Source organism: Schistocerca americana, chromosome 1, assembly GCF_021461395.2.
Source record: "Schistocerca americana isolate TAMUIC-IGC-003095 chromosome 1, iqSchAmer2.1, whole genome shotgun sequence".
Taxonomy (NCBI): Eukaryota; Metazoa; Arthropoda; class Insecta; order Orthoptera; family Acrididae; genus Schistocerca; species Schistocerca americana.
The window spans coordinates 472,109,720-472,132,901 of NC_060119.1; the positions used below are offsets into that span (position 1 = coordinate 472,109,720).

The following is a 23,182-nucleotide window of genomic DNA, read 5'->3' on the forward strand; positions in this document are numbered from 1 at the left end:
AAATAGTGATCAAGACTGTTTTTGATAGTAAATATTTGTAACACATTGATCACTGTTACTCCCATAATGTAGTCAAAAGTAATTAAAATCTCTGTAGTGAAGTACGTTACTTCAGAGTGATGCAACCTCGACAGTACCTACATTAAACTGTATATACGCCAACTGGCATTTGACATTATATTTTAAACATAAAAAGCACTCCGTCTTCAGGCCACAAGTGGCCCATCGAGACCATCCGACCGCCGAGTCATCCTCAATGAGGATGCAGATAGGAGGGGCGTATGGTCAGCACACCGCTCTCCTAGTCGTTACGTTGGTTTTCTTTGACCGGAGCCGCTACTATTCGGTCAAGTAGCTCCTCAGTTGGTATCATGAGGTTGAGTGCACCCCTAAAAATGGCAACAGCGCATGGCGGCTCGGATGGTCACCCATCCAGGTGCCGGCCACGCCCAACAGCGCTTAACTTCGGTGATCTGACGGAAACCGGTGTATACACTGAGGCAAGGCCGTTGCCATATTTTAAACATTCTCAATTCAAAATCGAAAATAGAATGAATATTCAACCGAGTTACCGAATAACGTTTGCCAATAAGTATTTCAGGTCCGTGCACAGTGTTATGTCGTCTTCCTCAACCAGGCTTCGCTAGTCCCGCCATCGAGGAGTCCAGAATGTTTTTCGCTATTTTCCCCGCTAACAGAGTTAACGCAGCTATTTTACGCGCTTCCATTTTCGCAAAGAAACTGTGTAATTTACGAGCCAGATTCATCCGGGATCTGCAGCTGGGGAGCGTTGAGGTCGCAAATCACGATTAGATGCACGTCCCGAGAGACGTTGGAATTCGCTTCAGAGCGTGCAGCAGTCGTGACGAACTCCGCGTCTGGCGTGCTTCGTTATGAGAAACACGTCCCGTGTGAGAACGGCTTAAGATGAAGTAAGCACTTTCGTGGTATTCAGTTCAGAACCGTTAGAGAGATTTGTCGGACAATAGACCACTAGACTCGAGCTGTCGCCACAACTGGCACTGCCAAGGATAGCCTGCGACTTCCACAATTGCTGGTGACTGTTTTGAAGGACGGTAAGACTTTGAAACATTTATCTCTGTCGTATAAGCCGTAAATAAATAGTTGTCACCGCGGTACTCTCTCTTGTAAAAATTAGATGGAGCAATAGTACGAAGTCTATCAAGGCCGGAGTTTGTTTCCGACTTAATGTTCAGAAACATCGAATTCAACTCTTGACAAAACAAAATTGTAGTGTCCTATGGCTACATCGTCAGTAGGCCATAACTGGAATAAGTCAGTTATTACGAATAACTGGACGTTGTCGAAAAGAAAGTTCCTCACGACACGCAGACACCATTACCTCCATTCTGCTATGCCACGCTTCTCAATCGCCAACTTCAGAGAAAAAAGCTTTCCGTGCCGGAAACCAAGCTCGCGAAGGCAGTTTCCAAGAGACGACTTCTTCTTCTTCTGTGGCGCTACAGTCCAGGGTGAACCTTGGCGTTCCGCCATCCATCACGGTCACGTGCTACCCTCCTCCACTTCCTGCATCCGAGCTTCCGTAGGTCTTCTTCCACTCCACCCAACCATCTTGCTCGAGGTCACCTTCGCCTTCTTTGTCCTCCTGTATTACCAAACAGAATCTTCTTATTCACCTCAGACTCCTCCATTCTTGCCACATGACCTGCCTATCTTGTTCTTCCTGATCGTATGATTTTTGCTACAGAAGCATCGGCATATATAGTGTACAATTCTGCATTGTACCTTTTCCTCCATTGTTCTCGTTCACACACAGGGCCAATTATTCTCCTCAAAACTATCCTCTCAAATCCGTCGAGCGACCTTGCATCGGTTTCCGTCAAGGACCATGTTTCCGAAGCATAAGTGAGACGTGGCGTAACTAGGGTTTTATAAATAGTGAAGGAATACATTACTCAGGGTGAAACGTGCCTTATTTGCTGGTATCAGCCTAATCTTAATTTCATTTGAGATGTCATTAAAGCAAGGGACTGTGGAACCAAGATACTTGAAGCTATCAACTCTTTCAAATATGCTTCATTCACACTGAAAGTTGACGGCATATTGGGTTGATATGCTTTCCCACAGGCCATGAATTTAGTTTTATCTTTGTTTATCATAAGACCCATCTTCTTACTTGCTTGACTTACGGCCGTAAAAGCTTCTTTCAGTGCTGATACTGTCCGTGCTATGATGTCTACGTCATCTGCAAATGCTAAAATCTGCACTAACTTGCAGTAGGTGGTGGCCCCTGGTCTCTAGGCCTGCTTCGCCAATCACCTTGGTTCAAATGGCTCGGAGCACTATGGGACTTAACATCTGAGGTCATCAGTCCCCTAGAACTTAGAACTACTTAAACCTAACTAACCTAAAGACATCACACACATCCATGCCCGAGGCAGGATTCGAACTTGCGACCGTAGCAGTCGCGCGGTCTCGGACTGTAGCGCCTAGAACCGCTCGGCCACCGCGGCCGGCCCCAATCACCTTCTCGAGTGCTACATTAAATAATAAGCATGCTAAAGCATCTCCTTGACGAAGCCCATTTTTTTTTTATTTCCAGGGAGTCTGAGTAACTTCCCAGAACTCGAATGCAGCTTCTTACCTCAGACATCATCATTTTAACCATTCTCAGGAGCTTTCCATGTATCCCCATCTCCTGTAAGGCATGAAACAACTGGCTTTTATTGATGCTGTCGTACGGAGCCTTAAAGTTGTAAGTAGGCTGTCTAGGTTTTTATATTGGTAACGCCACGTAGCGCTCTGTATGAAAATCACTGGCTGTGCTGTGTGCAGTCTGTGGCTGGGTGGCATTGTTGTAATATTCGCTATTGTAGTGTTGGGCTGTTGGCTGTTAACAGCGCGTAGCGTTGCGCTGTTGGAGGTGAGCCGCCAGCAGTGGTGGATGTGGGGAGAGAGATGGCGGAGTTTTGAGAGCGGATGATCTGTACGGGTGTCCATTAGAGAGAGTAAATTTGTAAGACTGGATGTCGTGAACTGATATGTATATATTACAGCTTTTGAACATTATTAAGGTAAACACATTATTTGTTCTCTATCAAAATCTTTCATTTGCTAACTATGCCTATCAGTAGTTAGTGCCTTCAGTGGTTTGAATCTTTTATTTAGCTGGCAGTAGTGGCGCTCGCTATATTGCAGTAGCTTGAGTAACGAAGATTTTTGTGAGGTAAGTGATTCACGAAAGGTATAGGTTATTGTTAGTCAGGGCCATTCTTTTGTAGGGATTATGGAAAGTCAGATTGCGTCAGATGTATAATTGTTCGAAAGGGGACGTTTCAAAGTCAATAAAGAGGTGTGCTCCAATTCTATATTCTTCAGTTTTTTTGGAAAATTTGGCGCAGGTTGCAAATCTGGTCTATTGTTGACCTTCCTCGTCGAAATCCGCTTTGGTATATTCCAATTTCTTTATCCACCTGTGGAAGTAGCCGATCAAAAATAATATTCGATAACACCTTGTACAGCAGGTTCAGGAGGGTTATTCCACGGTGGTTTCTACACTCCATTCCGTCGCCCTTTTTATGTATGGGACATAATATTCGTTCATTCCATTCATCTGGTATCCTTTCCTGATCCCATATGAGAGCGATAAGTTCAAACAGAGACTACTCTAATGTTGCTCCTCCACATTTTAGCAATTCTGCAGGAATGCTATTAGTGCCGGGGGCCTTGTTATTCTTCACGAGACGACTTACTGTCATTAAACACTCCGCTTATCTGAGGCTAAAACGAAGCGTTTTTAACACAAGGTACTTCTTGCGCTGATGATAATCATGTGCGAGGAATGGACAAGTATACGGAAACAGACAAGAATACGGAAACACCAAAAGCACAACAGATTTCCATGCCTAATACGGTGTAGGAAAACCGTTTCCATTCAAAAAAGCTTTCAGTCATCTCTAAATGGATAAATACAGGTTCTGTATCTTTTTCAATAGCATCTTATACGATTCTTCCTTCAAAACAGTGGCATGTTCTGTTGGCGACGACGGAGGTGGATAGCGGTCACGAGCCCTTCTCTCCAAAAGTAGACCACAAAAGCTCAATAATACTTAAATCTGGTGACTGTGGCGGCCAGGGAGACGAAACAATTCATTCAATTGCTATCAAACCCAGTTCTCGATAATGCGAGGTGTGTGAACAGCGGCCCTGTTGTCTTGGAACACAGGGTCACAATTGTACCATGGTGCGGACCTGATCACTCAAAATGGTCAGAGTAATCATGGGACCCACGGAATACCAAGATGTGGCAGTTCTTCCATTGCTGCAGAGTCCGGGTTTTATGGCTTTGATACCACGTTTTCCTATTACGAGCATTTGCATCTCTGACGAATGGTTTCAGAATTCCAGTGCGCCCTGCAGTTACCTACCTGCTCCTGGTGTTCCCTTTGTGCGTTTTGATGCTGACGGGATTGGCGAATGCGACGTTCAGATCCGCAGTGACTTTTGCAGCTGTTGTCATATTATTTTCCGTCACAGTCACTCGACGCACATTTTCGGTCCAGTTATGACTTAGCGGATGATGATTTTTTTTTTCCGCGGTACCTGTATGCGGTACAAATTTTCGACACGGTGCCTCTTGAAAACAACAAACACTTCGGCTCTCTCGGTTACGAGAGCACCCATCATACGACCACCAAGAATTTGCTCCCATTTGAATGCACTGAACTACGTCATAACGCAGCCACAACTACACAGAACACTGCTGACCAAAACAGACACTTGCAAAATACTGAGGATTTCACACAGATGCCGTTCGTTGTCAATTACAACAGCGCAACCTGCAGGCCTGGCTAACACCTGCATTCATGTTCAAGCGTATAATTGTCGCGGTATTCCCATATTTTTGCCCATCCCCTGTACATGCCGGCGTACTGCATCCTGCTGGAATGCGTGCGTCTTCGTTATAGGTTTATCGTTACTTTCTCCCTTGCCTGGTGTTTCCAGGAGAGAATAACCTGACGATGGTTCATCGTCTTTACCCTCATCAAAAATGCTTCAAATGGCTCTGACCATTATGGGACTGAACTGCTGTGGTCATCAGTCCCCTAGAACTACTTAAACCTAACTACCCTAAGGACATCACACACGTCCATGCCCGAGGCAGGATTCGAACCTGCGACCGTAGCGGTCGCGCGGTTCCAGACTGTACCGCCTAGGACCGTTACCCTCATCCTTTTCTTTTTCCTTTGCAGCTCGCAGCACTGTAGACGGATGAAATATAAGTGTAGCGGCTGCTGTGTCCACTATATTTCAAACTCCTACAATCGCCCTACCGCTCTTGTGCTTGCGCAGAACGCACACAAATTTTCAGTCTTGCCCATGGGTTGGGATTTCCCTTCCAACACTCGGTACCTCTGAAGCGATGCGACGTTTTCTCGACCGATGTCTTTTACTGCAAACATTTTACTGAAACATATCACGCTGTTATAAAAACAACTCTTAACTCCATAACACACGTTTACAGCAACAGTGACTAACGCAGAACACTCCAACGCTTGAAAAAGTACTGCATTTCATAACGAGGACTGAGAACCACAGGAGAAACGTATGCTTGCCAACAGGTGCTACTCTTTACTGACGGGGTAGCACCACGGCGCTCTACACTAGCCGAGCTGTTACTGGTGTGAGAGTGAAAGTACGCTCGTCATTCGTGTTACTTGGCAACGGCACCATGTCCCCCTAACCGGGTCCAAGTGATAATAGTCGCAAGCTATTTTAATCGCATGAAAACAGTTTATCGGGACATGACATGGAATAATCGCCAAGGCTCACCTCGGTTGTGGCTACAGCAGGTACAGACTTAGTTAGGTGCTGTCGCAGAATGTTAGGAAAATGCAATAGCTTTACAAAGGAGACGGCTTATAAAACACGCTTGCGACCCACGGCACAATATTGCTCGAGTGTGCGGAAGCCATTCCAAACAGTACCAACAGGTGTGTCGAACACATACAAGGGATGGTAACACGAACGCTCACAGATTTGATTGATCCATGGGAAAGCATTACGAAGACCCTGAAACAACTAAAGTGAACACAGACGCAAACTACCACTGAAAGCCTACTTATATTGTTTCATGCCGGCCGCGGTGGTCTTGCGGTTCTAGGCGCACAATCCGGAACCGCGCGACTGCTACGGTCGCAGGTTCGAACCCTACCTCGGGCATGGATGTGTGTGATGTCCTTAGGTTAGTTAGGTTTAAGTAGTTCTAAGTTCTAGGGGACCAATGACCACAGAAGTTAAGTCCCATAGTGCTCAGAGCCCTTTTATATTGTTTCAAGAATGAGCTATAAGGGAGGAATCTAAGAATAGACACTAAAGAGCCAAAAAACTAGTACACCTGCCTAATATCGTGTAGGGCACCTGTGAGCACGAAGAAATGCAGCAGCACGATGTGGCATTGACTCGACTAATACCTAAGTAGTGTTGGAGGGAACTGACACCATGAATCCTGCAGGGAAGAGTACGAGGGGATGGAGATCTCTTCTGAACAGCACGTTGCAAGGCATGCCAGATATGCTCAATAATAGTCATGTCTGGGGAGTTTGGTGGCCAGCGGAAGTGTTTAAACTCAGAAGAGTGTTCCTGGAGCCACTCTGTAGCAATTCTGGACGTGTGAGGGTGTCGCATGGCCCTGCTGGAATTGCCCAAGTCCGTTGGAATGCACAATGGACATGAATCTATGTAGGTAATCAGACAGGATACTTACGTACGTGTCACCTAGGAAAATTTGGAAAATTGTGGTACGTTCCTATGGGACCAAAATGCGAAGGTCATTGTTCCTTAGACTTATACACTACTGAATCTAACTTAATCTAAGGATAACACACACACACACACACACACACACACACACACACACACACACACACACACACACACACACACGCCCGAGGGAGGACTCGAACCTCCGACAGGGGCAGCCGCGCGAACCGTGGCAAGACGCCTCTGATCGCGCGGCTATCCCGCGCGGCCTTGTCACATGACAGAATCGTATGTAGACGCATCAGAGGTCCCAATCACTCCAACTACACACGCCCCACACCATTGTAGAACCTCCACCAGTTTGAACAGTCCCCTGCTGACATAAAGCGTCCATGGATTCAAAACGCTGTCCCCATATCCCATGTTATGTTATGTTAACCGGGGACCTAGAAACGACGGAGAGGATCCGTCCCCGCCGCAACCGCAGTGGTCCGCAACACCACGACGACTACCGCAGTCCACTTCACCCCTCAGCTGCCCCACACAGAACCCAGGGTTATTGTGCGGTTCGGCCCCCGGTGGACCCCCCCCCCTCCCCCTCAGGGAACGTCTCACACCAGACGAGTGTAACCCCTTTGTTTGCGTGGTAGAGTAATGGTGGTGTACGCGTACGTGGAGAACGTGTTGGCGCATGAGTCGCCGACATAGTGTAGCTGAGGCGGAATAAGGGGAACCAGCCCGCATTTGCCGAGGCAGATGGAAAACCGCCTTAAAACCATCCACAGACTGGCCGGCTCACCGGACCTCGACACAAATCCGCCGGGCGGATTCGTGCCGGGGACCGGCTCTCCTTCATGCCCGGAAAGCCGTGCGTTAGATCGCACGGCCAACCGGGCGGGCCCCCATATCCCTTACACTTCCATCTGCTCGGTACAATTTGGAACGAGACTCGTCCGATCAGGAAACATGTTTCCAGTCATGAACAGTCTAATGTCGGTGTTGACAGTCCCAGGCGACGGGCAAACCTTTGTGTCGTGCAATCGTCAAGGGTACACGAGCGGGCCTTCGGCTCCAAAAGCCCATATCGATGATTTTTCGTGGAATGGTTCACACGCTGACACTTGTTGGTAGCCCAGCACTGGGATCTGCCGCAATCTGCGGAAAGGCTGCACTTCTGTCTCGTTGAACGATTCTCTTCAGTCGTCTTTGGTCCCGTTCTTGCATGATCTTTATCCGGCCGAAGCGATGACGGAGATGTTTCAGCGGATTCTTGATATTCACGGTACATTCCTGTAAAATGCTCATACGAGAAAATCCCCACTTCATCGCTACCTAAGAAATGCTGTGTCCCATCGCCCGTACGCCGACTAGAACACCACATTCAAACTTGCTTAAATCTTGATAACCTGCCACTGTAGTAGCACAAACCGATATAAGAACTGTGCCAGACACTGTCTTAGTCGTTGCCGCCCGCAGCGCCGTATTCTGCCTGTTTACATATCTCCGTATTTGAATACGCTTGCCTGTACCAATTTCTTTGGCGCTTCAGTGTACTACAGCCCCATAGTGACGGTCCAGTACGTATCGCGTAGGCAAGACTAACCTAAGCACAGTGCGTAAAGAGCCATCATTTTTCCCGCCCTCCATACGTGGATGTTACGAGAAGCAGCTCTAGTAAGTGACACAATGCGGTTCACAGTGGTATTTACACTATTAAAGAAACTGAAACCTCCGGGGTGAGTTGTATGTAATCCCCGCACTAACGTTTCTTCTCTGACTGCGGGGAACTTCTTTAAAGATGAAAGACAGTCAAGAGCGTATTATTCATATATACTCTTTCTTAAGAGAGCAGTCTGTGAATGTGGTACAACCACCACCTGTCGATTCCGTAAGGACACCAAACAAAAATGATTCAAATGGCTCTGAGCACTATGGCACTTAACATCTTAGGTCATCAATCCCCTAGAACTTAGAACTACTTAAACCTAACCAAGCTAAGGACATCACACACATCCATGCCCGAGGCAGGATTCGAACCTGCGACCATAGCAGTCGCTCGGCTCCAGACTGTAGTGCCTAGAACCGCACGGCCACTCTGGCCGGCCGACAGCAAACACAATGCTAGGCTAATCACAGCGCACACCGAGGTTTATGAGTAGTCATCAGTATAACATCCAATAAGTTACAATAGTAAGAAATGTAGCATTTGGAAAGTGAAGGGGTCGGCGGAAAAAGTACTGATGCACGTGATCGGATTTTGAGTCGTTGCGTATTATGTTTCGATAAATACCAAGATTAAAATGGTTCTGAGCACTATGGGACTCAACTTCTGAGGTCATCAGTCCCATAGAACTTAGAACTACTTAAACCTAACTAACCTAAGGACATCACACACATCCATGTCCGAGGCAGGATTCGAACCTGCGACCGTAACGGTCTCGCGGTTCCAGACTGTAGATAAATACCAAGAAAAGAACATAAATACAGTTTACCTGCATGACAGTTCTTTCTAGCGGTACATGTCGAATTACTTCTTTCAAGAGTGTGGTGCATTCGTGTATCCGACGGATAAGGTGGCCAGACAAATCTTTATTAAACTTACGGTTAGTGCTTTCTTCTGCCAACACCTAAAATTTATGAACTGCGTATGTCGTGCATGTAATTATAAACTGTAAAAGTAAAAGACTCTCATAACCCTGGAAAAGTCATAGGTTACATAAAATAGAAGATTACACACATTATTATCAGAGTTTAACTAAGGAGTAAAATAGTAAACCAGGTATGTGAGCCTGTAAATGAGGCGAATGCTGTTTCTTTCAGTCGTTTCCGCCTACATTCGAGAAGTCAGCACTTCCCTCATTTTCGCCCCCTTAGAGGAAAGTCTTGCCCTTTCTGTCTTCCCTTATTCGACTTTCTGTGGCTGGTAAGTTCTGCCTGCTATAGTCTTACGAACTTCGTGTTGACAGCAGTTACAATCAACCGAGGAATATGACCTTGTAATTCATAGAATTTCTTGTCATTTTCGAAATTCTTATTTGGGTGAGAAATCTGGAACTTCAAATGTAAAAACACATGCGTTAGTACGGAAATTTTTTTTTAGATTCGCCCCTGTTCACAATCACCGAGCGAGCTGGCGCAGTGGCTAGCACGCTGGACTAGCAGTCGGGAAGATGACAATTCAAATACGTGTCCGGCAGTCGGTCATCCAGATTCAGGTTTCCCACGATTTTTTGCTAAATCATTCCAGGCAAGTGCTGAGATGGTTCCTTCGAAAGGGCACAGCCGATTTCTTTCGCCGTCCATGAATCAGTCCGAACTTGTGCTCCGCCTCTAATGAGCACTATGTCAACGCGACGTTAAACCCTAATCTTCCTTCCTAGTTTACGCTCCTTGCTGAACTGCTCTCTAGTACCTTCGAAGTCTACAGTGCGACACACTTTTATCTCGCTTCCTCTTTTCGCTATTTAGAAACGGATGAACTCAGAAATACAGCATTCTCCTTAGCCCACTCCCATCCGGATAGCCACACACGTTAACGTGACCGATCGCGGGAGGGAGAGGTATGCGGGCGGATGAAAGATGAGGGGTGGGGGTGCCGGCAAGCCCGAGTGTGATTTTTAGGTGGTCCCCACATCCCACTAGCTGAATACCGTGCTAGTTCCCGGGTCCCGCCTCATATTCACACTAGGCAATCATTCTCTCACCCTTGCACACAAGATTTACTGAATACACAGACAGATTGGACAGCGCTTCTGTCCTGTAGGGGGAGGGAGGGGGGTGATTAAGAGACTGATGACCGTAGCCCTTTGTTCTCCTTAAACACTTACTCAGCATCGACATCCTTAGGCCACAAGCCCCTCCCCCCTCCCCCCTCCCCGCCCCCAAAAAATGGTTCAAATGCCTCTGAGCACTATGGGACTTAACATCTGTGGTCATCAGTCCCCTAGAACTTAGAACTACTTAAACCTAACAAACCTAATGACATCACACACGTCCATGCCCGAGGCAGGATTCGAACCTGCGACCGTAGCGGTCGCGCTGTTCCGGACTGTAGCGCCTAGAACCGCTCGGCCACCACGGCCGGCTCCCCGTCCCCATCCTGCGATACATGACACGCAGCAATGAACTTTCTCGCTCCAGGAGTTCAGTGAGCATTTCTTATCGTTTCATTCTGGCTCCACTGATACGGCGTACAGTGCAGTTCGTAGCATGAGAGGAAAAACGTACGTACCAAACGAGCGCACTAAGGAGAGTACCACCCCACTAAGTGGGACACCTGCCCTTGGGCGAGACGGTGCAGCAGTTTCACTTCCCTTCCGCGTACGTACAAACCGCATCACCTATCACAGATATTTGGAAAACACTCTGTCGTACTTATACGACGGCTTGGAGTATTACAGAGCAGTCCAGAACTGACGCACCGGCTCCAGTGTCCAGGATGGTCTTTTCAGCAGTGGCCAAGCGCTTACCTGCGTGGCCATGACTGCTGGTATCAAGATCCAAGGTTAGTGGTAATGGCTAAGGTCAATAACATCCGTCGGAATGATTCTTCAGTACTTTCCCGGTACCAGGTATTATGTCTGTGGGGGAGACGTGCGCCTATAGTTACTGCTTATTCTTCCCTCAGCCGGCCGAAGTGGCCGTGCGGTTCTAGGCGCTGCAGTCTGGAACCGCGAGACCACTACGGTCGCAGGTTCGAATCCTGCCTCTGGCATGGATGTGTGTGATGTCCTTAGGTTAGTTAGGTTTAACTAGTTCTAAGTTCTAGGGGACTAATGACCTCAGAAGTTGAGTCCCATAGTGCTCAGAGCCATTTTTTTTCTTCCCTCAGGCTCGAACATAAGCAACAAATGAAAAACTTCGAAGACAATAGGATGATGCTAAGACTTGAAATATTAGCGCATGGTTGTGCAGTATACTTGATGAAGTGAACTCGGTAATTCATACATAATAAGCCACCCTCCAAACCGACACTTAAGAATGTAAGGCATACTTCAAAGTAAAGTGCTGATGCGCTCCACTACCTGTATACATTAACTTGAGCATACCATCGCCGTACCTGATCCAGTATTTGCTCAAACAAAATAGATGCGAAAAAGACGTCACCGCTTCTGATATAACCATCGTTTCGATTTATCAAAAGAAAAGACGTACATGCTTTTGAAATTAGCCGTTAAGAGTGAGACTTTTTTGGGCCGTCAGAAATGCTTGAATGGAAAGTACAATGAATGGTGCAGTTAACTGAGGAAGGTGTGATGGCGAGAAGCCTGCCAGACCTGGCGTTCAGAGAGCAGATCCTGTCGAGCTTTGGAATAAAATACTTTTAGAAGCTGTCGCTTCACAATTAGGCAGCTAGCCGTAGATTTACCACAGGTGTACCCCGGCAACATTGCACTCAAAGTTAGCAGAATATCACGAAACACAAAGAATAGCACCTAAACATTCAAGTTTTTCATATCGTGGCTGGAGATACACGTCAGTATGTTCGGTGGCTCGGTGGTAGATATGGCAACACGACTTCGTCAGAAAGTGGTACTCCTACGCACGTTCAGTCCTTTGGTAAAACCCCCTACGAAGATGTTAAAGAAAAAATCAATATTTTGATACTGTTTCGTGACAAGAACGCGACGCCGCCTGCTCTCAGCCATTGCCGGCGATCCGAACCTCCTACCTCAGACTTACTGTCACTGGATACTCCCGCGTAATCAAGTGACATGTACAGTTAGTTATTTCCAGATGTTCACCAGGAAGTTTACTAAAGGAGCCTGAAGTCCATCACCATTACCCTGCTTTAAAAGAAAGTATATCCTACATTGAAAATCAGAATTCATTACCTGATCGATGACTTTAGAAAAACATCACTGTCAGAATTAAGCGCAGCTCGCTATCGCTCTCAGAGAAAATAAGAAACAACGTTGAAATTCCTAAATTCATCTGTTTAATGTTCCTAATATGTGTGATGATTGCACAATAGTATAATACTTCTTTGTTCCTAACAGAACTTCAATCATATGACGTTCCATGCCTCCTAAAAGTAATTTTTGTCTCGAGACGAAAATGGTTGGTTAATTTGTTAGAATCTGACAAGCAAGGGTCGTAATTTCATCAGTAATATTTCCCTCTGACGACACGCTCACAAACAAGTCGCGTATCTACTAGTAAATTCTGTACCTGACGTCAGTAGCGGATAATTTAATTTTTTGAGCTAGCGTTGTGGAGTCATTGCGAATGAGTATACGGACGCATTTGCGCACGTTACATTCTTTGACGAACGAAGCGTGGTTGCTTACCTGTTTGCTGCAAAACAGTGCCTCTTTATACTGAAACAGGGCAATGTGAACTGTTGATAAGGCATTAACTGTGTGTAAACTTGGTCAGGGTGTATACGACACGGACAACCGGGACATACGGGAAAAACCGGGGGATTTTTTAATCCCGGAGAAAACCGAGGAAAACACGGGAATTTATTAGAATTCCGGGAATTTTTCAGTGTTTTAGTTTTCGTTTAAATTTTTGTAATTTTGACTGCGAAGAACTGATAGTCTAACAGAGAATATTACTGTATCACGCTACTGCAGAATAATGCGGCAGCAATAGAACATAAACGAGAGAAAAAATAAAATAAAGTGAAACGTAAGTTGCAAAGGAAATGCGCCATTTACAATAATACACACTGCACACGCAAGCGTCTGCCAACAGCAAAATGTGTTAAAGGCATTAGGACGAAAGACTATGCAGTACTTCATAACAACAAACTGCTTGTGATGAGCGTGACGTCACAACTGTTTACATTAGCTTCGTTAGAGCAGTTGCCAGCGGGCTCACGCGAATGCAAAGTTGAGTCGCGTATGAACAGCACATTCTCCCGCTTCTGGCTGTTTGAAGTATGGCTGTTGGCTGTATCGGCTGCAGCAAGCAGCCAGATGCTACCCACTAAAATTTTTCTCGCACGCCGAGTTTACATTTCGTGATTTTGCTGTTTCCTCTTCGTTTACAGCGCTCACGTCAAATAAAAACAAAATAGATTTCTGTGGACGGGAGCCATCAATTGAACTAAAATACATTCACATAATTATTATGAAAGACTAAAATACTTTATTAATTTCAGTTTTTTGTTTTATTTTATTTACGGGTTTTTGACACTCAAGCATTAATCGCCTTGCAGATCGATGATTTTCGTCGGATTGCTAAAGAAATTTGGTTGTTACTAATGTTTTCCGCTGAGGCAGTCAATTTATTTGAACCGAAGTGTTTCATTCCAGATTATTGACCAGTTTCAGCTGTTTCCTAGATTTCAAGCTCACGTTTTCATCTTCTGGAACGGATGACATTTTTCCGTAATAAAGAACCAAACATGTTGTTATGCAGTACCGGTACTCCACGAAATACATCTAGAAAACCACACTGAAAATCTTAATATCAGATTGGAGCCTACTTCATTGTGGATCTGGATATACGAATGTGCATTTTAAGCGGAATTATGTATTTTAGTATGGTTTACGAAATTCTGATGCTCTTGGAGTATCATGTGATGTCCTGTTTCTTTTATGACGTAATGTAAGATCTCTTAATGCTTAAACGTACGAACATACAGACTTCCTACGTCATCGTAGCTGCACACGCGCAGTAACGACTGTTTTCTGGCGGCCATGGCAACCGCTGAAGCGAACCTGTTTCTAATAGCTCGAGGGAAAATATTGCGAATGGTGGTTTGAAAAGCGTCACTTTCAATTTAAATTTCCTTTTACGCAAAATGAATTATGTTGCGTATGAGAAAGTGCGAAGAATTTCTTAAATCACACATTGTTTGACACTCCTTTGAAACTTAACACTTTGAGGATCAGCCACTTAGAAGAATTTCGAGCCCAGGAGACCAGACATTTATGGCATTATTTAAAATTTCACTGGCCCATTTGTGTGATGTATCTCAAAGTAGAACACAAGTAAAAGGAAAAACACTAATTTATCCGTGAAAGCTTAGCTTTTGTGGTGACTTGTTGATCTTCGAGACCAGAATTATAAGTGAAAGCGAAGCTTTTCTTGTAGTCACACTTGTATATTAATTTAAACCATTCACTTTTCCCACCAGCGTCCTTGCCACTGTGGTAACACTGGTTCCCATCAGATCATGGAAGTTAAGCGCTATCGGGCTGGGTAGCACTTGGATGGGTGACCATCCGGTCTGCCGAGTGCTGTTGGCAAGCGGCGTGCACTCAGCCCTTGTGAGGTAAACTTGATTGAGAAGTAGCGGATCCGGTCTCGTAAACTGACATACGGCCGAGAGAGCGGTGTGCTGACCACATGCCCCTCCATACCCGCATTCGGTGACGCCTGTGGGCTGAGGATGGCACGGCGGCCAGTCGGTACCGTTGGGCCTTCCAAGACCTGTTCAGACGGAATTTAGTTTATTAATTTTTCACACTTGCGTTTTCGCGCTACTTAACAGTGATGTTACTGTTGACTAACAACATCACGTGTTCTATGCTCTGAATATTTGCTTTTATTGGCTGATGAGATCACGTGACACAAGCTATGACTGGCTTACGAAAGTACATCGTAATCTCGATTTCACCGTTTCGGATACTAACGGGCTGTTTTTGACGCATTTCGAATGTATACTTCTGTAATATGACAACACGCAGCGTACTTCTTGGTGTAAATCACATATCTTTCTTTTTTCCGCTCGCGGTCCTTTACTAATGTACCGGAAAGTTCAAGCCGGCGCATAAAACCTTAACCCTTCAAGGGATTGATGGTTTTACAGTTCCGAGGGAAATTCTACTGTCACTTAACAGGGAAAAGTGTATTTTCATCCGGTAGAAAGCGTATTTTTAACCGGGTAATCCGGGAAAAATCAGCGAAGTCTTTATCCTTGTCCGCCTATACACCCTGTTGGTTTATTTATTTATTTATTTATTTAAATAAATAAAACCCTGTTGGTGCACCAACGGAAGCATTGCACAACCGCTATATTCTAAGTGCCAGCCATGTGAGAAGTCACCCGTTGTTCCTGGTCTCCGAGCACACTGGATTACCCATACTGCGGTAGACTAATCAATGAAAAGTCTAACTAGATAGGAATGACGAGTATTCCAGTGAGTTAACTGTGTAGTCCAAAACGTATAATTTTCAGCCTAATTTAATGAGTGTCTGTTTATGTTCAGCCAAGAGACAAAATAAATGATCTGCGGTCATCACTGGAACAAAAGAAACCTTTATGGCGGCATCGCATTAATTTGTAGACGTTTTACTTCTGGCAAGGGTAATCTTTGTGGATTCCCTATCTGTCGATAAGCTTTGAACAGTGTCGAAGAACATGAAAGGGAAGCAGCAGTCGAGAAGGAAGTGAGAAAATGGTTCAAATGGCTCTGAGCACTATGGGACTTCACTGCTGAGGTTATCAGTCCCCTAGAACTTAGAACAACTGAAACCTAACTAACCTAAGGACATCACACACATCCATGCCCAAGGCAGGATTCGAACCTGCGACCGTAGCGGTCGCGCGGTTCCAGGCTGTAGCGCCTAGAACCGCTCGGCCACTCCGGCCGGCGAAGTGAGAAAGGGTTGTAGCCTATCCCAGGCGTTATTCAGCTCTTAGTTAGCATCTCCTCGAGCTCCGTTTCTGCTTGTTGTGATATAATTACAGCAAGAAATGAGCAACATAAGTGAGAATGCAGAAGTAGAGAGGATATAAAATGTAGACTTGCAATAGCAAGAAAACTGTATTGGGAAAAAAATCTAATAACATCTGATACTAATTTTAGAGTCAGGGAGTCTTATCTGGAGGTGTTCGGAGCATAGCGTAGTGCAAAGAATTTGAACGTAGACGACAACTCCATACATCCTTACATCCATACATATCACAAAAGTTTCTGTATGTTTGTGTATGTACGATCCCCATCTCCTCCTAAACCATTCGCTCGATTTAAATCAAACATGATATACATATTAATTAATGTCTGGAAAGAATCACCAACCTCTCAAAGTTACCGAAGCGGGCGTGAAAAAGTAGCGTAGCTCACACGACTGACGAATAGCCGGACTGCATTCATCCAGCATTTGAAAATGAGAGCACTTAGTGTCTTGCAAGCAATTTTACACATAATTCCAAACATTTTCTATAGTTTTTCTCGATAACATCTGACACAAAATGATGAGAAAAAGTATTGCTTACTATATTTTCACTGTTCATGCAGTCGCAACGTGCATGACCTATTAATTTATTACTTCGTTACTACTAACTATGTTCTCAACAAATTTAGCAGACGGAAGCCAATTATACTAGTGGATGTACTTACAAAATTATATCAATGTGTGACACACAGTTCAGGAGGTACGGCGTATAAACATTGAGCTACGTGAAAATAAAACTGCAGGATGAAATTCACTAGAGATCTGAATTATTTGTAGAAATGCAATGACTGAAAGAGATAAAAGTACCGAAAAATAATTAATGTGAGGTAACAAAATTTGACTAGGTAACATAGTTAACTGAAGTGACCAAAATTGCAGGATCAGAGGTTAAAGAAAGTGCGTGATAATCCATTGCCAATGTGACACGCTGGTACATTAATAACAGTTGCAACAGTCAGAATGTTGAATGCAAGCCTGCAAACGTACTTTTACTGTGTTGTACAAATGCTGGATGTCAGTTTGGGGGATGGAGTTCCACGCCTGTTGACGTGGTCGGTCAACACAGGAATGGTTAAATGGTTGTGGATGGCGCTGGAGTTGTCGTCTGATGAATTCTATCTTGGAAGAGCAGTTGAACGGAATGGACAGTGTCTTGAAAGGAGGACACATGATGAACATCAACAAAAGCAAAACGAGGATAATGGAATGTAGTCGAATTAAGTCGGGTGATGCTGAGGGAATTAGATTAGGAAATGATACACTTAAAGTAGTAAAGGAGTTTTGCTATTTGGGGAGCAAAATAACTGATTATGATCGAAGTAGAGAGGATATAAAATGTAGACTGGCAATGGCAAGGAGAGCGTTTCTGAAGAGAAATTTGTTAACATCGAGTATAGGTTTAAGTGTCAGGAAGTCGTTTCTGAAAGTATTTGTATGGAGTGTAGCCACGTATGGAAGTGAAACATGGACGATAAATAGTTTGGACAATAAGAGAATAGAAGCTTTCGAAATGTGGTGCTACAGAAGAATGCTGAAGATTAGATGGGTAGATCACGTAACTAATGAGGAGGTACTGAATAGAATTGGGGAGAAGAGGAGTTTGTGGCACAACTTGACAAGAAGAAGGGATCGGTTGGTAGGGCATATTCTGAGCATCAAGGGATCACCAATTCAGTATTGGAGGTTGGAGGGGAGCATGGAGGGTAAAAATCGTAGAGGGAGACCAAGAGATGAATACATTTAGCAGATTCAAAAGGATGTAGGTTGCAGTAGGTACTGGAAGATGAAGAAGCTTGCACAGGATAGAGTAACATGGAGAGCTGCATTAAACCAGTCTCAGGACTGAAGACCACAACAACAACGATGTCCATATGTGTTCGATTGGAGACAGATACAGCGATCAAGCAGGCCAAAGAAACATGTCGATACCCGGTTCAGTATGTTGTATTACAACAGCTGTATGTGGGCAAGCGTTATCTTATTGGTAAACACCCCCTGAAATATCAGTGGTAGCACAACAGGTCGAGTCACCAAACTGTCGTACAATTTTGAGATCATGATGTGTGGGGTAACCATGAGAGTGCTGGCATACCAAATTGCACCCCTGAACATAACTCCAGGTGTAGTTCCAGTGCGTCTAGCACGCAGACAGGGTTAGTTACATGCCCTCAACTGGCCTCATACTGACCAACTCATGGCCATCGCTGTCATCTACACAGCTTTCGTTCAAAAATAAATAAATAAATAAAAATAAAAAACACCAGACCTTCACCGTGCTCTTCAGTGCTCCCGTGAGACATCAGTGAAAAAGCAGATTGAGGTGGTTTGGCGTCGCTGGAATGCACTCCACTGGGCATCTGGCTCGAGGCTGTTCTTGAAGTAGCCGATTTGCAACAGTTAGTTGTGTGACGGCGGTGCCAACTGCTGCTCATATTGCTACTGCAGATATGGTACACTGCGCCAGAGACGTATACCGAACACGGTGGTCTTCGTGCCAGGCCTCACCGACCGACATCGATACCTCTCCTCAGTGCAGCACTCCGTGAAGAATGGGCTGCCATTCCCCAAGAAACCTTCCAGCACCTGACTGATCGTATGTCTACGAGAGTGAAAGGTGTCATCAAGGCTAAGGGTGGACCAACACCGTATTGAATTCCAGCATTACCGATGGAGGGTGCGACGAACTTGTGTCGTTTTCAGCCAGGTGTCCGGATACTTTTGATCACATAGTGTATGTAAAATATATGTGAAATGTATATTTTGTGCGTATGTGGGAAAAGTCATGAGTAAGGAGCTCCTCCTAAACCCCTGGATCGATAACAACCAGACTTTACACGTATTACTTACTACCTGGAAAGAAATACTGTGGGCAGGTAAGAACCATCAACGTCCTATTGGGGGAGTAAAGTGATAACGTGGAGAGGGCAGGGAAGTGGACAACAAAGTGAGGGGGAAGGAAGAGATGGACGCAGATAGCGGGCCAAGGAGACAGTGATGGGGAGGGGGGGGGGATGAATGGGCAAAAATGCAAGAGAAAGAGACAGACACAGATAGGAGAGAAGATCAGACGGACAGGGAGGGAGGAGGAGGATACGGTCAGAGAGGGTGGTGGAGGAGGAGACGTGCGGAGAGAGGAGGGAGGACAGGACGCATCGGAGTGGGGAGTTGAGGAGATGGACTGAGAGGGCGGTGGAGGAGATTGACAGAGACAGGGGGACGAAGAGATGGACAGAGAGAGGGGAAGGAGGAAATAGGCTGATGGATGATTCCAATAAATACATACCCGAGCAAAGCTGGATACTCCACTAGTAAGTCATATGAGAACAGAAGTTTTTGAAATGCGGTGCTACTGAACAGTGCTGAAGATCAGACGGGTAATACGAATAATTGATGAAGAGGTTTTAAAACTAATTGGGGAGAAAAGATATTTTGGCACAACTTGAATAAAAGAAGGGATCGGTTCACAGGACACATCCAGAGGTATCGACGAACCGTCAATGTGGGTAAAAATGTAAAGTGGAATCACTTCATTGGTACCCTTCTTTCCTTTTATTCTGTAAAATGCACGGAGACTTAAGCAGTACAGGACTGTCGTCTGATTCTCATTATAAGAAAATGAAAAGTAACAGGAATAACTAGGCCAAAAGGCCCGATATTGTTTGATTACACCACAGTAACTGGAATATGGTGTAACTGTCAAATCTGCAGGTGTCGGCATTCAGAATGACGTAAGGTAAAACGATGCCATAAACGCAGCTGTGGGGAAAGCAGATGCCAGGCAGAGATTTGCTGGAAGAATCCTAAGGAAGTGTATCTCCTCCACGAAAGAGGTCACTAACAAAATCAGCGCCGGACTGGTTTGCCAGTCTCGGAAACTTACTAATTTGAATTAATGAGAGACATAGAAGAGAGAGTTGGGTGATGAGTGATGCGTATGTTTATCCAACACCCAACTCACTTAGATGGTACGCAGACTCTAAAAAGATGGTTTGCATCTCGTAAAGGGTTACACTTAAAATTTCGAAAGTAGGCACTCCAAGAAGAAGAAGAAGAAGAAGAAGAAGAAGAAGAAATGTTTAACTTCCATCAATGTACATCCCTTAGAATTAGCACGATACTCAATTTAGAAAAAAAAACTGGGCTTCTGTGAAGGCTTGTTGGGTAGTGCTCTTATCCAGGAATGGAATACTATTTGTTTTATTTACTCAAGCCAGGAACATACACTTAGGACACTATCAATTTACAATTTCAGGATAGGAAATAAAAAGAATTTACACACATAGCCAGAAACAAAATTGAAATTAAATTGTCTTTGCCCAGAAACAAGCAACTGTTGCAGCAGTTTCCTGTGTCTTGAACAGCTGCGACTTGTTCAGAGAATCAGGGCAACATAAGCCCTCACACACATTGTATATGTACAGAGGTGCAGACAATGAAAGGAGTGTTGGCCCTTGTAAGTATTGCTGTTTCGTTAGGTTGTCCTTCGATTTTCCAACGCCCAGTCCAAGTCGCGCCCTGCTAATAGGCCTTTGCCCCTGCTTAAAGATGACTTATTTTCGCTTTCTTGGCTGACGTATTTAGTCCATGGTACACACACAAGTTGTCGTTGACTGTGAGACGCTCTTCCTAGACTTCCACCTAGTTCATGCCAAAGCCTCGTGTATAAATCATTTTCTGTAACTTCTTCTTTTCGGCGTTTGCGTCGTATGTAAGGAGCAATGCCTGTCACACCGTACAATTTATCAACAGCAGCTGGTTTCAGGCATCCGTTAATTAGCCTTACACTTTCATTAAAAACTACGGCTACTTCTTTCGTGTGGACGTATTTATACCATCCTGGCCAACCATATTTCCCAGCCGAGAAACAAAGTGCCACAGCAGAAATACGTACCACTTGAGGCTGGCCACCCCAGGTACTACCAACAAGTTTCCGGATGACTTTGTTTTTGTCAGAAACCTTATGTTTGGTATTAAGTCAGTGCTGCCGGTTATCAGTGATCTGTCTAGCGTATATCTAGGGGTATATCAGTGTTCCAGCTCGATATCTTCCCAGATAACTTTTAGATTTTTCCCGGCTGTCTGTTTCATAGATGGAAAGTGCAGACCTGAGTTTTGTGTGCATTTGGCTTCTGGAGGCTCTTGTTACAGTAATGAGAAAATGTTCCCCAAGCTCTTGGCGGCTCGTTCGTTTCTTCAAAATCACCTGTCTGTACTGTCCAAGTAAGGCCGTCAGCATATCTGAAACCTTTGCACTGATCAGGTCTTAGCTGATCATTTGTGTTAATGTTGAAGGACGTAGATGAGAGTAGCTCCCTTGGGGTAGACGGTTTCTTTGGTCCCTCCAATGGCTGTGTCTTCCTTGGAATTCAACACAGAATCTCTCACGGTGCAGTAACGTGGCAATTATTGAAGTGAAGTCATAATCCTGGGTCAGAGCCGGATATGATAATGGTGTCCTAAACGCCCACCGCAACACGTCTTGCAATAGTTTGCTACGTACCAATGAAGATGAACCCTGCAACAGCAGCCACATTCTGGGCGGTTTGGTCCGTGTAGCCCGTCATTCCAAAGACACTTAGCTCCAGTCCGAGTACCGCATAAAAGTTGTCACGAAAACTGAGTCAGAGTAATAATTCCGTTCTTTTGTAGAGGCAGTGGTTATTCTTAGAAAACTAAGACAGTAAAGTAAATCCGTCTTCCGTATTATCATGGTTTTTTTACTCTGCCACTGTACATTTCAAAGCTTCATTATTATGATGTCGATACGCTAGAAACGCATATCTGTCAGAATTGTAGTACAATCTTGATTATAATTTGCCAAACTGACATATGTAGATTTTTGTTAAAAACAGTATAACTGCGGACGTTGTTAATTTCGTTTGTATACGACATCATATTGTATTAAGTCTCACGTTCAATAAAATTCTTCTGGGTCTGTGATCGCATTGTCAATGAGGAAAACTTCCGATGTTTCGGCCTCTATAACAAGTGGCCTCTCTGAGGGACTTATTTTTTCTACGTCGGTAGTTTTACACGCAGACAATGTGGTCATAGACCCAGACGAATTTAATTGAATGTGGCAATGACCGCGAAACTCTATGCTTACAGGACACTGCAAGTTTCAAGAAAACGTGCCATAGATATTTCAGTACTACAAAGATGATAAACGACTCACATGTTATACAATACAAATTAATCTGGGAACAATTTTTTTGTCCTATATTCTACAGTAAGAAAGTACGTAATAAGCACAGAATACAGCACGTACTAGCACATGTAAGCCGCATAACCGTTAAATAATTGACTTATTTTTTTAAACTGTATTATTAATGTTCATGTTTAGTTTAACAACTCCTAAGGGCAGCTGATAAGTAGAAACGCTACGAAAAATCAGTTAACGAATTTTATTATTACTTTTCTAATAATTGTGTTATTGGGATTCATTGCTTCTGACGATCAGATTGAAATACCTGACTTGATTGTCGTACCGTAGACTGTTGTGAGCATCAGAGGTACGGCGCAAAAGAGGGGCAGCAACGACTGGAACGTTCATGTAAACACTGAAGTCTGTGTGTATCGAGAACAGCACCCTGCTTGCCGGAACAGACGTTGAGTTTCTTCCAGTGTTTCAACTCCAAATTGGGCACACACAGCGTAACTCTTAAGACGCACTTGCTATGTTAATGTATTCCGCGCAACTAGTGGTTGTTGACGTAAGCAGCGACAAGTCACCTCTACCAGGTTTCGCCCGGGCAACCAGCTAGATGGCGCGGTGCTTCGTAAAACGAAGTTCTCGAATTCTTTT

At 44.7% G+C, this 23,182-nt stretch overlaps 1 pseudogene; it reads right to left on the bottom strand.

The window, feature by feature from the left end:
• Positions 1-396: 396 nt before the first annotated feature.
• Positions 397-514, bottom strand: LOC124560008 (annotated as a pseudogene).
• Positions 515-23,182: the final 22,668 nt, after the last annotated feature.